The sequence below is a fragment of the Chiloscyllium plagiosum genome, unplaced genomic scaffold (assembly GCF_037043375.1).
Source record: "Chiloscyllium plagiosum isolate Xiang-an unplaced genomic scaffold, Cpla_swu_hap1 HiC_scaffold_16, whole genome shotgun sequence".
NCBI lineage: Eukaryota > Metazoa > Chordata > Chondrichthyes > Orectolobiformes > Hemiscylliidae > Chiloscyllium > Chiloscyllium plagiosum.
This window is the reverse complement of record NW_028270154.1, coordinates 19,892,443-19,911,620: the sequence shown is the minus strand read 5'-3', so window position 1 is coordinate 19,911,620 and position 19,178 is coordinate 19,892,443. Positions and strand designations below refer to the sequence as shown.

At 42.1% G+C, this 19,178-nt stretch overlaps 1 protein-coding gene across 2 annotated transcripts in view; it reads right to left on the bottom strand.

The window, feature by feature from the left end:
* g3bp1 (GTPase activating protein (SH3 domain) binding protein 1) overlaps positions 1-549 on the bottom strand; it is a 47,199-nt gene extending 46,650 nt beyond the window's left edge. Inside the window, exon 1 of one of the 2 annotated variants that reach the window (XM_043703241.2) lies at positions 519-549. The gene's annotated coding sequence lies outside the window, so the exon portion shown is untranslated. The other variant, XM_043703240.2, reaches the window with a different exon arrangement.
* Between the last annotated feature and the right edge of the window lie 18,629 nt (positions 550-19,178).

Below are 19,178 nucleotides of genomic sequence, written 5' to 3'. Positions count from 1 at the left end.
CTTACGCCATTACCCAGACGGGAACAAAGGCCGGACCACCCCCCACACACACACCTCATACCGTCTGTCCTCCCCCACCCCCAACACCTGGACCTCCGCGTCCAGACAAACAACCGCTCACCCACCCCCACACCTCGTCGGCCGGGGGGGGGGGGGGGGGGGAGGGAGGAAGAGGGGGAGGGGAGAATCACCGGGCTTCCCTCACACGCCAACCTCTCTCGGGTCGCCGTCGCGGCCTGTGTTTAAAATGGCGGCGGTGCCGCGCGGCCCGGACTCGCCTGGCCTTCCCTCACTATCTTTTCTCTCTCTCTTCCCCTCACCCCAGGCCCCGCCGCCGGCTTCCCCCCCGAGCCGCTCAGTTCACTCACCGCAGGAATCCGGGAGAGAGAAGAGTTTCGAGCAAGAACAAGAATGCTAACAACCTCCCCAGGCCGCGCAACTGATTTTTTTTTCACTCCCGGGGTTATGGGGGTGGGAGGGTTTGGAATATTTTGGGTGGGAAAATTAAAGAAAAATACCCGCACCGCCGAGGAGAGCGCCGGCCGAATCACGCACCAACCTGCTGGGCAGAGAAGGAAGGCCTGATTGACAGCTCCGACCGTCAATGGCATGGGGATCAACCCCGCGAGCCAATAGGGGCTGGGGGGCCGCACGAGGGCGGGGCTTGACCTGCCAGCAAGTTCGGTGGATCGGCAACGGCTGCAGGAGCCGCGGGGAGACCCCGTAGAGGGGGCGGTGCAATGTGCGGTAGCAACCAATCGCATGAGGAGTTAGCCTTGACTGACAGTTCGAAGGGCGGGCTCTGTCTGAGAAGGCGGTCGCCATGAAAGGACTAGGAGGAGGAATGGCCAGGATGCGATTAAAGATAGGGAGAGTTTGGAACCCCATATAAATCATGCATTTTTTTTCACAGTTGGCGGTGAAATTTTGAATTCTGAAATTGTGTTCTCACCTTTCACATAACATACATTTTGAAATATATTCAAAGTAATAATTACACTTTAAAGGTTAAATATTATTAAGAATCAATATTATTCGACGTCGAAAGATCCGTGAAGTTTTAAAGTGAGTAAAAAAAAGTAGACGTCAAACTCTCCCCACAAAGAAGCCTGCCGCTTGTTTTATATTTTTTTTCAGCTGAGGTGGTTCGTTATGTCACAAATGTGGTTCATCAGACAAGCACAGCGTCACTGATTAATCATTTTACATATACTCTCAATATTGAACGATTTAACATTGCTGTGTGTGGAGAGTCAAAGTATTTACTACGATCTCTTCGCCCGGGTTAGAAGAGCAATTCATTCTATAAGGTAATGCATCATTGAAGTGAGTTTGTTGCCTAGTGTATCCTAACATACTGTCTCTGCCAGTTTATGGTGCTCTATGCATTCACTTGCTTTAATTTTGTTTTGGTCTTGCTACATTTGCTACTGTTTTCAGTCCACTGTGCGCTCTACTCAGGTTCGTTTTTTTATAAAGACCATTCAACGATTCTAACATGCTCTCCCATTCATTATGATCATGACTGATTTACTACCTCAAATCAATCTTTTTCCACTCGCTCCATATTCTTTATCTATATTTGTATCCAGAAATCTAGTCAGCTCTCTTGTTTAAATATGATGAACTGCAAAGCATTCACAATCCTGTGGGATAGAAAATTCATTTGTTTAATTTGAAAATTGTGTGCAACATTCTCATATCATCCACCCTATCAGATCTCAAGAATTCTACATTATTTGGTGAAATCCCCTTTCAACCTTCTAGTTTCTGTGGAAAAAGACCAAATCCATCCAACCTTTCTACATATGCAGGGAGTGATCTGGATGTCATGGTCATATTGACTGGAAAAATGCTTTGGGTTGGAATCCCATCACAGTCAATGGTGAAATTTGAATTCTATAAAATTTTGGAATTAGATGTTGACTAATGATAATTGTGCTATGATTGTCATAAAACGTAGAGTTGTTTAAATCTACATGTGACGTCAGAACCACAGGAATGTGGATTGACTGTTAAATGTCCTCTGAAATGGCTTACCAATCATCTAGAGAATTTGGAATGACATTAACACAAACATTGCATGAAAAATAAAAATATTCCATCACCTTTTTTTCAGTTTTTTCTGTTAAAAAGTGTTGTGGGCAGCACAGTGGCACAGTGGTTAGCACTGTTGCCTCACAGCACCAGAGACCTGGGTTCAATTCCCATCACTGTCTGTGTGGAGTTTGCACATTCTCCCCGTGTCTGCGCGGGTTTCCTCCGGGTGCTCCGGTTTCCTCCCACAGTCCAAAGATTTGCAGGTTAGGTGAATTGGCCATGCCAAATTGCCCATAGTGTTAGGTGAAGGGGTAAATGTAGAGGAATGGGTCTGGATGGGTTGCTCTTCAGAGGGTCGGTGTGGACTTGTTGGGCCGAAGGACCTGTTTCCACACTGTAAGTAATCTAATCTAAACAATCTTTCCATATGGAAGGGCCTGTGCCCGAAACATCGAATCTCCTGTTCCCTGGATGCTGCCTGACCTGCTGTGCTGTTCCAGCAATAAAGTTTCAACATATGGCTGACATTCTCCAGTATTACCAAACATCTCCTCTGTACTCTCTCTATTTATCTAGATCACATCCTTCATGTATGCAGTAACCAAAACTGCACTAGTAGAATTTGCAAATGATTACAACACAGAAGAAAACCATTCTGCACTTTAAGTCCATTTCAGTTCTCTGCAAGAGCAACTCAGCCACTCCCACTCCTCCATCCCTTCCTGTCGCGTTGCACTTTTTACTCTTCCCTTTTGTAACTCACAATTGAATCCATTTCCACCACATGCTCCTAAGATGCATTACAGAGGTTAACCATGTGCTGCATTTAAAAATAAACTTTTGTCGCATTTGGTTCTTTTGCCATTCACCATAGATTTACGTCCTTTGGTTCTCAATCTTCACTATCCATTCTGTCCAGACCTCTGATGATTTTGAACAGCTATGAACCTTGTTTGTCGAAGAAGAACTTCTCCATTCCATCCAAGTAACTGAAGTCACCTCATCCCTGGAACTATATCATAATTTTCTTTCTACACCCTCTTTTATATTTCTAAGCTTCCTTCACCTTCATATGGCCTACCTCTGAATCATTTACCTTTCTTGATTTCTCTATCACTATTTTGGGAGAATAAGTTGTCAAATGGATTTCAGTAAAGCGTTCGACAAAGTTCCCCATGGGAGACTGGTTAACAAGGTTAAATCTCATGGAATAGAGGGAGTACTAGCCATTTGGATACAGAACTAGCTCAAAGGTAGAAGACAGAGGGTGTTGATGGAGGGTTGTTTTTCAGACTGGAGGCCTGTGACCAGTGGAGTGCCACAAGAATTGGTGCTGGGTCCACTACTTTTTGTCATTTATACAAATAATTGGATGTGAGCATAAGAGGTATAGTTAGTAAGTTTGCAGATGACACCAAAATTGGAGGTTTAGTGGACAGTAAAGGAGGTTACCTCATTACAACTGGATCTTGATGAGATGGGCCAGTGGGCTGAGAAATGGCAAATGGAGTTTAATTTAGATAAATGCGAGCTGCTGCATTTTGGGAAAGCAATCTTAGCAGGACTTATACACTTAATGGTAAGGTTAGAGGGAGTATTACAAAGAAACCTTGGAGAGCAGGTTCACAGCTCCTTGCAAGTAGAGTCGCAGGTAGATAGGACAGTGAAGAAGGTGTTTGGTATGTTTTCCTTTATTGGTCAGAGTATTGAGTACAGGAGTTGGGAGGTCATGTTGTAGCTGTACAGGACATTGGTTAGGCCACTTTTGGAATATTGCATGCAGGTCTGGTCCCCTTCCTATCGGAAGGATGTTGTGAAACTTGAAAGGGTTCAGAAAATATTTACAAGGATGTTGCCAGGGTTGGAGGATTTGAGCTATGGGGAGCTATAGGCTAGGGTTGTTTTTCTTGGAGGGTCAGAGGCTGAGAGGAGAAGTTTATGAAATCATGAGGGACATGAATAGGATAAATAAACAAAGTCTTTTCCCTGGGATGGGGGTGTCCAGAACTAGAGAGTATAGTTTTAGAGTGAGAGGGGAAAGATATAAAAGGGACCTAAGGAGCAACATTTTCACGCAGAACGTGGTACATGTATGGAAAGAGCTGCCAGAGAAAGTGGTGGAGGCTAGTACAATTGCAACATTTAAAAGGCATTGTGATGAGTATATGAACAGGAAGGGTTTGGAGGGATATGGGCCAGGTGCTGGCAAGAGGGACTAGATTGGGTTGGGATATCTGGTCAGCATGGATGATTTGGACCGAAGGCTCTGTTTCTGTGTTGTACATCTCTATGACTATGACTCTAAAATCCTTAAAAGCCCACTATGTCCAACTGCCTTCCTATAATGCAGTGCCCAGAATTGGACATAATAGTTGAGGCTGAGCTAATTTTCTTCTGAAAGATTTATCATAACCTCCTTCCCTTTGAATGGATGTGGAGAAGATGTTTCCACTTGTAGGAGAGCCAAAGAGAGTAGCACAGACTCAGAGTGAAGGGATGACCCTTTAGAACTGAGATGAGGAGGAATTTCTTCAGCCAGCAGACGGTTAATCGATGAAACCCATTGTCACAGAGGGCTATCGTAGCCAGTGTATTTAAGACAGAGATCAATAGATTCTTTCTTGATGGGCCCATTGATTGATATGGGAATCAAGGGTTACAGGGAGAAGGCAGATGAATGGAGTTGAGAAACATATCAGCCATAGTCAAAATGGAGCAGACACAATGGGCCCATTGGCTTAATTATGCCATAATCTCTTATGGTCTTATGATTTATTTGCCTTATTAAGAACAGCAATATTTTCAAAATACTTTAGCCGTGGCCTAACTTGTGTTTCATAAAGTTGAACAATCAATACTCTCATGATAGTCAACTTATCACCAATATGCCAAGTGCTGGCTCGTCGGACTAGATTGGGTTGGATATCTGGTCGGCATGGACGAGTTGGACCGAAGGATCTGTTTCCTTGCTGTACATCTCTATGACTCTATAACAATTTTTTAAGAAAGTAGGTGTGCAGTAAAATTTCAATACATAAAGGGCAAAAGAGAGGCAAAAGTGGGTGTTTGGGCGCTGGAAAATGATGCTGGAGAGATAGTAGTGGGGAACAAGGAAATGGCTGAGGAACTGAATAATTACTTCACATCAGTCTTCACAGTGGAAGACACGAGTAATATTCCAAAAAATCAAGAGAGTGAGGGAGTAGAGTTAAGTTTGGTGGCCATCACCAAGGAGAAGGTGCTAGAAAAAATGAATGGCCTGAAGGTGGATAAATAACTGGACTAGATGGACTACACCCCAGAGTTCTAAGGGAGATAGCTGAAGAGAGGAGGCGTTAGTGGTGATCTTTCAGGAATCGCTAGTCCCCAAGGGCTGGAAAGTCCCTAACATAACACCCCTATTTAAAAAGGGAGTAAGGCAAAAGACAAAAATTACAGACCAATTAGCCTAACCTTAGTCATGAGCAAGATCCTGGAATCCATTGTGAAGGATGAGATTTCTGAATACTTTGACGTGTACGGTAAAATAGGGCAAAGTCAACATGGCTTCATTAAAGAGAGGTCATTTCTGACAAATCTGCTAGAATTATTGAGGAGGTAACGAGCAGATTAGACCAAGGAGAGCTAATGGAAGTTATCTACCTGGACTGAGTAAGATAAGAGCCCATGGTGTCAGAGACATGATGCTAGCATGAATAGAAGCTTGGCTGTCTGGCAGAAAGCAGAGTGGAGATAAAAGGATCCTTCTCAGAAAGGCAGCCAGTGACAAGTGGTGTTTTGCATGGGACCACAGCTTTTCACTTTATACATTAACGATCTAGATGAAAGAATTGAGGGCATTCTGGCTGCATTTGCGGATAATACAAAGATAGGTAGATGGACAGGTAGCATTGAGGAAGCGAGGAGGCTGCAGAAGGATTTGGACAGGTTAGGGGAGAGTGGGCAAAGATGTGGCAGGTAGAGTACAATGTGGAAAGTGTGAGGTTATACACTTTGGAAGGAAGGATAGAGGAATGGACTATCTTCTAAATGGGGAGAAAATTCAGAAGTCTGAAGTGTAAAGAGACTTGGGAGTTCTAGTCCAGAATTCCTTCAAGGTAAACTTGGAGGTTGAGTCAGTAGTTAGAAAGGCAAATGCAATGATGAGAAGATTTGAATATAAAAGCAAAGATGTACTTCTGAGGCTCTATAAAGCATTGGTCAGACAAATTTGAAGTATTATGGACAGTTTTGAGCCCCATATTGTATGTATTGGCCCTGGAACGTCTTCAGAGGAGGTTCATGAGAATGATCCCAGGAATGAAAAGTTTGATGGGTTTGGACAAGGTGAAACGTGGTGATTTTAATTTTGCTGAAGCATAATGCTGCTCCAGTAAATTTTGCCATGGTTAATGGAAGTCCATTTGGTTCTGGAGAGAAACCTACTTTCCAGGATTTTCCAGGGTTCGAGAAGCTGACCAGAGGAACGGGCAATTTTAAGCAGTCATTCAGGATAGAATTTAAACTTGTCATCTTTCCATCCGAATAAATGTTCAATTACTGCAGCTGGTTTATCAGTTTCATCTCACAATCCTTGGCAGAAAGTGCTTGTTACGATACAGCTTTTCTCAAGATTTCAAATTGGGAAGACCCCTTGGGTGTGTTTGACAGTATAGTATATTGGAAAATGAAGACAGGAGGAGGTGAAAGGACAGCATTGAATCTTAGATTCTTCATTGACAGGCACTCAGATAAGCAAAGTGAATCACTGACTAAACAATCCTTTCAGAATGCTATGCAAGTGTGTGTGCATGGACTCTATAGAGGGTCTCTTTAAAACATGACATTCCTGATGAAGAATTTATGCTCAAAATGTCAGCTGTCCACTCCTCAGATGCTGCCTGACCGACTGTGCTTTTCCAGCGCCACACTTTTTGATTCTGACCTCAAGCATCTGCAATCCTCGCTTTCTCCCGGGCATGTGTATTGTGTGCTTGATGGAGGCAACATGCTGGAGACAACAGAAATGTCAAGGGATGATCTGATTGAATATGAATGTTGTTAATATTGCAGGTTTGAAGAAAAGAACCTTATTTTAATTCTCAGAAAGAAGGAATGGGTGAGAATGCAAAAGTGGGATTGTGGAATGGTCTCAATAGCGGGCCTCTTTCAAACATGGTGGAAGGGAATCCTTGTTAGATGAGAAATGAAGCCATATCAACAGACTTAGACATATTTTGGTATCATCAGAACATATGCAATGGTATCAGAAAAATGGAAGAAATTGAAGAGAGTTTTTAAAGGAATTTGGGTGGACTGTTGAAAGGAAATGTAATCAAGGGAGTTATTGAAGCTATCAAAAAAGACCAGAGAACTGTGAATGCTAGAAATCGGAAATAAAAACATAAATTGCAGGGAAAAACTCAGCAGGTCTGGTAGCATCAGTGGAGAGAAAGTAGAGTTATTGTTTTGGGTCCAGTGATCCTTCTTCCAAAGATGTGCAGGTTTGGTAGATTGGCCATGCTAAACTACCCATAGTGTCTAGTGGATGTGCACGATTGGGAAATGCAGGGTTACAGGGATAGGATGGGTGGTGGGTGGGATGCTTTTCGCAGGGTTGGTGTGGACTTGATGGATCGAATGGCCTGCTTCAATGCTATAGGGATTCTATGATTCTTCAAAACAGAAGAAGGGTCACTGGACTCAAGACATTTAACTCTGTTTTCTCTCCACAGATGCTGCCAGACCTGCTGAGGTTTCCTCGCAATTTATGTTTTTGTAGCTATAGAAGTTGGTGAACGTCTAGTAAATATTGGTTGACAACCTATCTGCAAAATGGCGATAGAGAAATTAAGGAAGGATAAGGTGTCAAAAGTAGACCATACAAAAGCAAAGGGGTCCTGAAAATTGTAAGGAAGGTTGAAAGGATATTCAGGGCAACAGCAAGAGGCAGCATTGATGCAGTCATGAGTGTGCCAGATAAAAAGATGAGGAGAAGACATGCAAAGAATTGGATCAAAGAATGTTCCACATGTTTCATGAAAGGCAGTCAAAGCCAAGAACTGCTACTTTAAGGAATTGAATAAAGACGAAGGTACTTGGTAGGACCAAATTCACCCAGGTATTGGAAGACGATCTTAGATGAGATCTGTGATTAGATTACTTACAGTGTGGAAACAGACCCTTCAGCGGGTCCACACCGACCCACCAAAGCGCAACCCACCCAGACCCATTCCCCTACATTTACCCCTTCACCTAACACTACAGGCAATTTAGCATGGCCAATTCATCTAACCTGCACATTTTTGGACTGTGGGAGGAAAGCAGAGTACCTGGAGGAAACCCACGCAGACACAGGGAGACAAACTCCACACAGTCAGTCGCCTGAGGCGGGAATTGAACCCGCATCTCTGGCGCTGTGAGGCAGCAGTGCTAACCACTGTGCCACCGTGCCGCCTATAAATGATATAATGGAATATGCAATTGATGATGATGATGTAACTCTCTCTCACACTAAGAGAGATCAAGAGAAAAATTAACAAGAACGGCTATGTAAAGGTACATTTTAGGGAGTACAAGTTCCACCTCAGGCAATGATGCCCATGGAGGAGTGACATGATACATCTAAACTTGCTAGCACCCTTGCAATTGTTATGTACATTAATGATTTGGATTTGAATATGGAAGGTAATTAATAAGTTTGCAGATGACACAAAAATTGGTAGTATTGTTGAAAGTGAGAAGGATGGCCTCAGACTACAGTCTGATATTGATCAGGTAAATTGGACAGCTCATTGACTGTTGGAATTTAATCTTGATAAGTGTGAGGTGATGCATCTTAGGAGGTCTAATAAGGGAAGGATTTACACAATGAATGGTAGGTCACGAGGGAGTATTGAGGAACAAAGGGACCTTGGTCTACAAGTCCATAAATTCCTGAAGATGCCAACACAGGTAGGCAGGTTGCTGAAGAAGGCATCTGTGATTCTTGCCTTCACAAGCCAGGCATAAAATATAGGAGAAGGCAAGTCTTTTTGCAGTTTTATTAAAAGATTGGTTCAGTCACAAATGGAATACTGTGCACAGTTCTGGTCGCCACACTATCAGAAGGATGTGATTACACTGGAGAGGGTACAAAAGAGATTCACTATGATGTTGTCTGTATTATGGACCAGAACCCCCTCAAAATATTTTGGTAAGATAGTCTGGAAGCCGACCTTTTCTTATTTTAAAGGCAATTGTAAGGTGTTGCATTCTAGATGCAGTCGTTTGGTCAAACTACAAGAAACAAAACACATTTAATTCATACACTGCAGTTGAAATACAGACAAAAATAAAAGAATTGGCTTAATTGTAATTCTATTGAAATGCTTAACTAAATACTATATATATATAAAACTATGATTAATTAACTGTTCCAATATAGTAACATCCCATTAACATACCCTTGGTAAAAGCCAATTCAGTAAACATAATATTGTCTCACATGCAATTCTAGCAGCAGGAAGAGAACCTCAGCTTTTAGCTGTAACAGAGAGAGGAATAAGAGCTTCCATATCCAGCTTCAAGACCCCAGCAATAGCTACTGAAGGCTGAAACTAAAACAAATCCTGGTTCCTTGGGAACTTGACCCTACTCATTTAAGCTTCTTCTATTGTTCTAACTTAAAACAAAAGATCGCAAGCTGTTTATTTTATTGGCTTTGGGACAGATTGCTTAGCACCTCTGTTTGAATCTTTCTAATAAAAAAAGGACAAAATACACTTCTTAAAGCCATAGTATCGTCATATCTGAAAATGGAAATTCTCAGTAAGGAGAAGAAACTGAATAGGCCAGATTTGTTTTCTCTGGAGCACAGGAGGCTGATGAGGGGATGTGACTGAGATATACAAATTTTGAGAGAAATATATAGGATAGATTGTGAGAATCTTTTCCCCATGACAAATTTGTCTAAGTTTAAGATGAGGAGTAAGTGGTTTCGAAGGGTCTGAGGAAATGTTTTTTCACCTAGAGGGGATAGAAATATGGAATATGCTATCTGAGATAGAGGTGGAGGCAAGTACTCTCAAACATTTCAGAAGCATTTGGACAAGCACTTAAGATGCTAGGACATAATCGCCATTGGACAAAGTGCAGTTAAATGGGATTAGTACAGTTTGTTTGATGGTCAGCATAAATGTAGGACATGTTTCCAATCTGTATGGCTCAATGACTATTTGAATCTGATAGCAAGATTTCAAGTCTTTCCATTCCTATATTATCATCCCACACAGGACAACAAAGACAGCTGCTACACCTTCTGTTTTACAATCTTTCCTTTCTTCCTGAAATAGCTGAAAATGTGTTGCTGGAAAAGCGCAGCAGGTCAGGCAGCATCCAAGGAGCAGGAGAATCGACGTTTCGGGCATGAGCCCTTCAAAAGATAGTGTTTAACTGTATTCCTACACAATTTGCTAATTCCATTCACTCATGTTAATGTTTTTTTGATGCTATTATAATCAATTTGATGGCTTGGCTAGGGTCTTCATGCTCCCAACAGGAAATTAGGACTGCAGATTTGATGAGATTATAATTTAGTATTAGTCTTAGTATTTCTGTTTTAGATAATCGCTTTCCCTATATGGAAAGTTATTCATCATTCATCATTGATAAAGTCATTCCTCTATCAATACCACTTCTCTACCTCTCGGTTAACCAGCTACACAGAAGCCATCCGCAACTTTGCCCTCCAGTGAAGTGACACTGACCCAACTTCTTCCCCTGGCGTGGTTGCTACCCAATTGTGTTCAATGACTCACTGCATGCAGATCCTAATGCTATGCTCACCTTTAATGTATATGCAGAATCAGTATCTGAGGTGGTGACTGCAATTATCGGGGTCTCCTCAGCACTGTTATGCTGTTGCTCATCTTTTCTAGAGTCTGCTGTAGCTGGGCAGACAGCAGTTTTTGGGTTTCAGAAAACAAATATCAGAAGAGATGTGAGAAATGGGATAGGTTAGAAAGCAAAGATTTCATGCTCATTCTTCTGTGCTTGCTTATCATGTCAAAAAGCATGGTAGGATTGTCTGGCATTAGGAAGGAACCACTTCCATTCTCAGTGATGTCAAATTGTCACAGGCTCTGTTGCAGTTGGTGTCATAATGTGAAAAAGCCCAAGAACAAAAACGTGCAGCCAGGTGAGTGATGCTGGTGTGATTCATTCAGCAGGCTGGTGGTGTGGTGGTTGGGAATATCGTGTGAGGATGCATTCTGTGACCTTGAGCACAGGAATGAGGTTTTTTTGACTTCTTTTTGCACTCCTGCAAGTTTCTCAGGACAAGACTCAGGTCTTTGACGGTCTCTGGGCCTATCTTATTCTTTCACAAACAATGACATCTCTGCTCCTGTCCAGATCCATTACAAAGGCTTCCAGCACCACATCCATAATTCTCAAGTTCTCTCTCTCTCTCTACTATGAAATAAAACCAAGATCTGAAACAAACAAAAACACAAATTGCTGGAGAAACTCAGCAAGTTGTGTGGAGAGAAGACAAAGTTAACACTTCAAGTCCTATAATCCTTTCCTCAATATCATGTAGTTCTGCTTTCCTTATTTATAGACAATAGGTGCAGGAGTAGGCCATTCAGCCCTTCGAGCCTGCACCGCCATTCAATATAATCATGGCTGATCATTCCTAATCAGTATCCTGTTCCTGCCTTATCTCCATAACCCTTGATTCCACTATCTTTGAGAGCTCTATCCAACTCCTTCTTAAATGAATCCAGAGAGTGGGCCTCCACTGCCTCCTGTGGCAGAGCATTCCACACAGCCACCACTCTCTGGGTGAAGAAGTTTCTCCTGAGCTCTGTCCTAAATGGTCTACCCCGTATTTTTAAGCTGTGTCCTCTGGTTCGGCACTCACCCATCAGTGGAAATATGTTTCCTGCTGCCAGAGTGTCCAATCCTTTCATAATCTTATACGTCTCAATCAGATCCCCTCTCAATCTTCGAAACTCAAGGGTATACAAGCCCAGTCGCTTCAGTCTTTCAGTGTAAGGTAATCCTGCCATTCCAGGAATTGACCTCGTGAACCTACGCTGCACTCCCTCAATAGCCAGAATGTCTTTTCTCAAATTTGGAGACCAGAACTGCACACAGTACTCCAGGTGTGGTCTCACCAGGGCCCTGTACACCTGCAGAAGCACCTCTTTGCTTCTATACTCAATTCCTCTTGTTATGAAGGCCAGCATGCTATTAGCCTTCTTCACTACCTGCTGTACCTGCATGCTTGCCTTCATTGACTGGTGTACAAGAACACCCAGATCTCTCTGTACTGCCCCTTTACATAAATTATTCCATTGAGGTAGTAGTCTGCCTTCCTGTTCTTGCTACCAAAGTGGATAACCATACATTTATCCACATTAAACTGCATCTGCCATGCATCTGCCCACTCACCTAACTTGTCCAGGTCACCCTGTAATCTCCTAACATCCTCATCACTTTTCACCCTGCCACCCAGCTTTGTATCATCAGCAAATTTGCTAATGTTATTGCTGATACCATCTTCTATATCATTAACATATATTGTAAAAAGCTGTGGTCCCAGCACGGATCCCTATGGTACCCCACTGGTCACTGCCTGCCATTCCGAAATGGAGCCGTTTATCACTACCCTTTGTTTCCTATCAGCCAACCAATTTTCAATCCAATCTAGTACTTTGCCCCCAATACCATGCACCCTAATTTTACTCACTAACCTCCTGTGTGGGACTTTATTAAAAGCTTTCTGAAAGTCCAGGTACACTACATCTACTGGATTTCCCTCGTCCAACTTCATAGTTACATCCTCAAAAAATTCCAGAAGATTAGTCAAGCATGATTTCCCCTTCATAAATCCATGCTGACTCTGTCCTATCCTGTTACTACTATCCAGATGTGCAGTAATTTCATCCTTTATAATAGACTCCAGCATCTTTCCCACCACTGAGGTCAGACTAACTGGTCTATAATTACCTGCTTTCTCTCGCCCACCTTTCTTAAAAAGTGGTATAACATTTGCCACCCTCCAATCCTCAGGAACCGACCCCGAATCTATTGAACTCTAGAAAATAATCACCAACGCATCCACGATTTCCCGAGCCACTTCCTTCAGTACCCTGGGATGCAGACCATCAGGCCCCAGAGACTTATCAACCTTCAGACCTAACAGCTTCTCCAACACCAAATCCTGGCAAATATAAATTCCCTTAAGTTCAGGTCCTTCAGCCACTGTTACCTCAGGGAGATTGCTTGTGTCTTCCCAAGTGAACACAGATCTGAAGTACCCATTTAATTCCTCTGCCATTTCTTTGTTCCTAGTAATATATTCCCCTGTTTCTGTCTTCAAGGGCCCAATTTTTGTCCTAACCATTTTTTTGCCTTGCACATACCTAAAAAAGCTTTTACTATCCTCCTTAATATTCTTGGCCAGTTTACCTTCGTACCTCATTTTTCCTCTGCGTATTTCCTTCTTAGTAATCCTCTGTTGCTCTTTAAAAGCTTCCCAGTCCTCAGTTTTCCCACTTATCTTAGCTATGTTATACTTTTTCTCTTTTAACTTTATATATTTCTTTACTTCCCTCGTTAGCCACAGCCGCCCATGCCTCCTCCTGGGATCTTTCTTCCTTTTAGGAATGAACTGATCCTGCAACTTCTGCATTATACACAGAAATATCCGCCATTGTTCCTCCACAGTCATTCCTGCTAAGGTATTGCACCATTGAACTTTGGCCAGCTCCTCCCTCATAGCTCCATAATTCCCTTTATTCAACAGAAGTACTGTCACTTCTGACTGTACCCTCTCCCTCTCAAATTGCAGATTGAAGCTCATTGTATTATGGTCACTACTTCCCAATGGCTCCTTCACTTCGAAGTCTCTGACCAATTCTGGTTCGTTACACAATACCAGATCCAGAATTGCCTTCTCCCTGGTCTGCTCCAGCACCAGCTGCTCTAAGAATCCATCTCTGAGGTACTCCACAAAGTCTCTTTCTTGTGGCCCAATACCATCCTGATTCTCCCAGTCTACCTGCATGTTAAAATCCCCCATAACAACTGTAGTGACATCTTTGCGACAGGCCAATTTCAGCTCCTGATTTAACTTACATCCGACATCCAGACTACTGTTTGGGGGCCTGTAGATGACTCCCAAGAGGGTCTTTTTACCCTTAGTATTTCGAAGCTCTATCCACACTGACTCTACATCTCCTGACTCTAGGTCCCCCCGCGCAAGGGACTGAATATCATCCCTTACTAACAAGGCCACCCCACCCCCTCTGCCCGTCAGTCTGTCCTTACGATAACACGTGTATCCTTGAATATTCATTTCCCAGGCCCTGTCCACTTGAAGACACGTCTCAGTTATCCCCACAATATCGTATCTGCCAATTTCCAAAAGAGCCTCAAGCTCATCCATCTTATGTCTAATGCTTCGTGCATTCATGTATAGTATTTTTAATTTGTTACTGCTCTCACCCTTCCCATCAACCCTTATTTCACTCAACCTTACAGCATGATGCCTTTCCGAGTTTTCTGCCTCATTAATACAGTTGTCTTTCTTGACTTCTCTTGTTCTAACTTTCCCTTCAATTTCCTTTTTAAACATCCAGCTTGTCCCCTCCCCCCTGCTACTTAGTTTAAATCTAGCGCTGTTGCAGTAGAAAACCTGCCTGCCAGAATACTGGTCCCTAACCTATTAAGGTGCAAGCTGTCTCTCTTGTAGAATTTATGTTTACCACAAAATATACCCCAGTGATCCAAGAACTTGAATCCTTGCTTCCTGCACCAGTTCCCCAACCACACGTTCAAGTCCATTATCTCCCTGTTTCTGGCCACACTAGCCCAAGGAACTGGAAGCAAACCAGAGATAACCACCTTGGACGTCCTGCTTTTCAGCCTTCTTCCTAGTTCTCCGAAGTCTCGCTGTAGTATGTTCCTCCTCTTCTTCCCGACATCATTTGTGCCGACATGTACCACCACCTCTGGCTCTTCACCCTCATCCCTGAGGATTTCCTGCACTCTGTCCGCGATGTCTTTCACTCTAGCACCAGAAAAGCAACACACCATCCTTAAATCCCGCTCTTATAGTAATCACTTACCTTCCCGACCGGCTTTGCGCTCCGTCTGAACTTCCGCCCAGCTCCCGCCGCTCTCTGTTGCGAAAAGCTATTACAACAGTAGCATTCCTTAGCAGCCCTCTGTAATTAAGTGCAAATTCCCCTTAAGGGAGACAGACTACCTTTAAGAACACAAGTTGTGACAAGCATTGAGCATTGAGAATATCTTAACTGCAGAACCCACTTGGCCTAATATTACAATTGGTGCTTCAGAAGCACCAATTTACAGGCTGCCTATTCTCACCTTAATACGCATGTGCAGATCATGATTCGTAACAGCGATTCTCAGAAAACTGTACAGTCTAAATTTTATCCTCAATGCAAAAACCTCATTTGGAGACAGTACTTAGCCAAGTCCATATTTACTACTGGACAGTCTCACATCCTGTAGGAATTGTTCCTCCTTCTGTGCTGTTATTGTTACCATAAATGTTAGTTTAAATTCATACTTTTTACTCAGTTTAAATTTTATTATATTCATTGGCTTTTGCTTCTCCCTTTGCTTTTACTTCCCATTCTAGCCAAGATAGCATTTAGACATATTACTCACTGAGGTCCCACGTCAATTCACTGTCACTCTGTGGTCTGTTTGCTGCACAATTTACACCATCATTTCTCATGTTCTTTTTAACCATGATGATAAAAATAAACTAATTGAAATGTACAAGTACAAAATGCATATTTCACTAATTAACAATTGTACAGGCAAAGGCATTTTAAGAGTATTTATCTGCTTGTGTCTTGTTAAATTATCTTCCAATTGAAAGTGCTTTTAAGTTGCGGTATTTCTCACCATGCATGAAGTCGCATTAAAGGGTTATGGGCCCTGAACTATAGGTAGTTGCATGCAATAGACCATCAATGTCATATAGTTTAGAATGAGATGAGGGACAGAGATGAGATTTGTTATATGCACACAAATCCTGAAGGAGAAGAAAATGCAGGGCAGTGGAGAAATTGCATGAATGTGATACAAATTACTTTTCCAAACAGCCAGTGCAGACATTGCCAGCTGAATAGCCATCTCCTGATCTATTTAGTTCAATTACCTGATTTTAAAATTCAGTGATGATAATTCTGACAATTCAATAGCCAATGAATTAATAAAGAAATACTGGAGAGTCATTTAAACTAAGAAGTTTCACAGAGATACAACAAATCAGAAAATAACTCTTATAGAAACAACTGGTTAATAATTAGCAATGTAAACTTAAAGTTCTAGATCATCTTTGCTGATGACCAGATCTACTTGAGCCGATAGGTGTCTGAGTATGGCATCATACCACATGGAAGCTTTAAGGAAACAGCGATTACTTGACAGAAAGATTGCAGCCATGGACTTGTTAGAAGTAAGTATAACTTTTTAATCTGAACCACATAATAGCTGAAAAAAGAAATGTTCAGATAACTCGAGGTACTATTGACAAATTTTTAAATTCACTCAGGGAAGATAGGATAAGTAATGGTACTTTTTCCTTATTATTTTGAGTTGTGAGCATTTCTTTGGCATCCCTAATTATCCTTGAACTAACTGTCACACTTGACCATTTCGGAGGATAGTCAGAGGTAACCACATTGTTCTGGGTCTGGAGTCAAATCTGAGGTATACAGGGTAAGAATTAGTGAAGCAGAGAGGCCTATTGACAGTTGTCACAGTCACTATTATTAGTAGTTATATTCCAGATCTATTAATAGAATTCAAATCCAGCAGTTCTCATGTTGAGATTTGACCACATGTCTGCAGAACATTTACCTTAACCTCTGGATTATTAGTCCAATGACTTTGCCAATTCACCACTTTTTTGCTTTGATTATCTGTTAGCATTGTGAGATGTAAGTGTGAGGCTTCTAGCAATGTCAAGTGTGTGAGGCTGAGATGCAATTATGTGTATTAAGATGTGAATCATAATTAATGGAGATTATTGGTTGGTGAGTGATGAGTGTGCGATATAATTCATGAGATGTGGCATTTGACAGTACATTTACTAACCTTGACTAACCTGTGAAGTCATTGAAATTCTTGCTGTTATACACGAGAAGATAAATATTTTTGATCAATTCAAGTCTGCACTTTTAACGAGTTTTATTTCAGCTTACCACACTCCATGAAACTCTCTCCCCACTAATTATTCGTTCCACATCGTTTCCACAACCAATTCACACCCAATTAATTCTTGCTTAATATATTCATCATCTGCTTCCTTATTCCATCTGCATCCTTTCAGACTACATTAGTTAAAAATACTAGTGACCGTGGATCCAGTACCTAAGTGCTAGATTGCTGGCTTCAAACCATAAAATCGTATGAAATAGGAACAGGACTAAGCCGTTCAGTATCTTCCACATAACCATTGTCGCTGCAATTTCCCCATGATCCTTGATACGCCTACTGCTCAAGAATCGACATATCTCGGCCTTAAACATATACATGATTAACTGATTCCATTGCTTCTGGTCCCCTGAGGATATTTGACATACTGGCTGACACAAAGACCGCCATTGCTGCTTTAGAACATTTTGGAGCAAGTGATGCAGGCTGGCATTGAATAGTACAAGCTAGTGGTAACTCATGCTTATCCCACATGATACTGCACCCATTGATTGCTGTATTTTGTGCTGAATGCATCCTATAATCATATGAATTAATAAGCTTTCTGTTATTGGTCAGAGTATTGAGTACAGGAGTTGGAAGGGCATGTCACAGCTGTACAAGACATTGGTGAGGCTACTGTTGGAATATTGCATGCAATTTTGGTCTCCTTCCTATCGGAAATATGTTGTGAAACTTGAAAGGGTTCAGAAAAGATTTACAAGGATGTTGCCAGGATTGCAGGATTTGAGCTATAGGGAGAAGCTGAACAGGCTGGGGCTGTTTTCCTTGGACCGTCAGGGGCTGAGGAGTGACCTTACAGAGGTTTACAAAATTATGAGGGGCATGGATAGGATAAATAGACAAAGTCTTTTCCCTGGGATGGAGGAGTCCAGAACTAGAGGGCATAGGTATAGGGTAAGAGGGGAAGATATAAAAGAGACCTAAAGGGCAACGTTTTCAGGCAGAGGGTGATACGTTTATGGAATGAGTTGCCTGAGGATGTGGTGGAGGCTGGTACAATTGCAACATTTAAAAGGCATTTGGATGGGTATATGAATAGGAAGGGTTTGGAGGGAAATGGGCCAGGTTCCGGCAGGTGGGACTAGATTGGGTTGGGATATCTGGTCGGCATAACTGGTTGGACAGAAGAGTCTGCTTCCATGTTGTACATCTCTGTGACTATGACTCTAAACGCTGTCTTCACTATCCAATCTACCTGCGACTCCACTTTCAAGGAGCTCTGATCCTGCACTCCAAGCTCTCTTTGTTCAGCAACACTTACCATTATGTGTCTAAATCCTGCTGAGATTTGCTTTCCCAAAATGCAGCGCCTCACATTTATCTAAATTAACCTCCATCTGCCACTTCTCAGCCCATTGGCTCATCTGCTCAAGATTTCGTTGTAATCTGAGGCAACCTTCTTTGCTGTTCAATACACCTCCAATTTTGGTGTCATCTGCAAACTTACTAACTATACCTCTTATGCTCACATCCAAATCATTTAAATAAATTATGAAAAGTAGTGGACCCAGCACCGACCCTTGTGGCACTCCACTGGTCACAGGCCTCCAGTCTGAAAAACAATCTTCCATCACCACCCTCTGCCTTCAACCTTTGAGCCAGTTCTGTATCCAAGTGGCTAGTTCTCCCTGTATTCCATGAGATTTAACCTTCCTAACCAGTCTCCCATGGGGAACCTTGTCAAATGCCTTAATGAAGTCCATATAGATCACATCCACCATTCTGCCCTCATCAATCCTCTTTGTTACTTCTTCAAAAAATAAAATGTCATCACAATATTGATAATAATCAAATGCACATTGTATTTATCATTACATGGATGGAATGTGGCCACAGTTCAGCAGAATTTGAGATTGCAAATAATGATGATAATGTATTTCACAGACAAATTAACTAATAAATGCTAGATC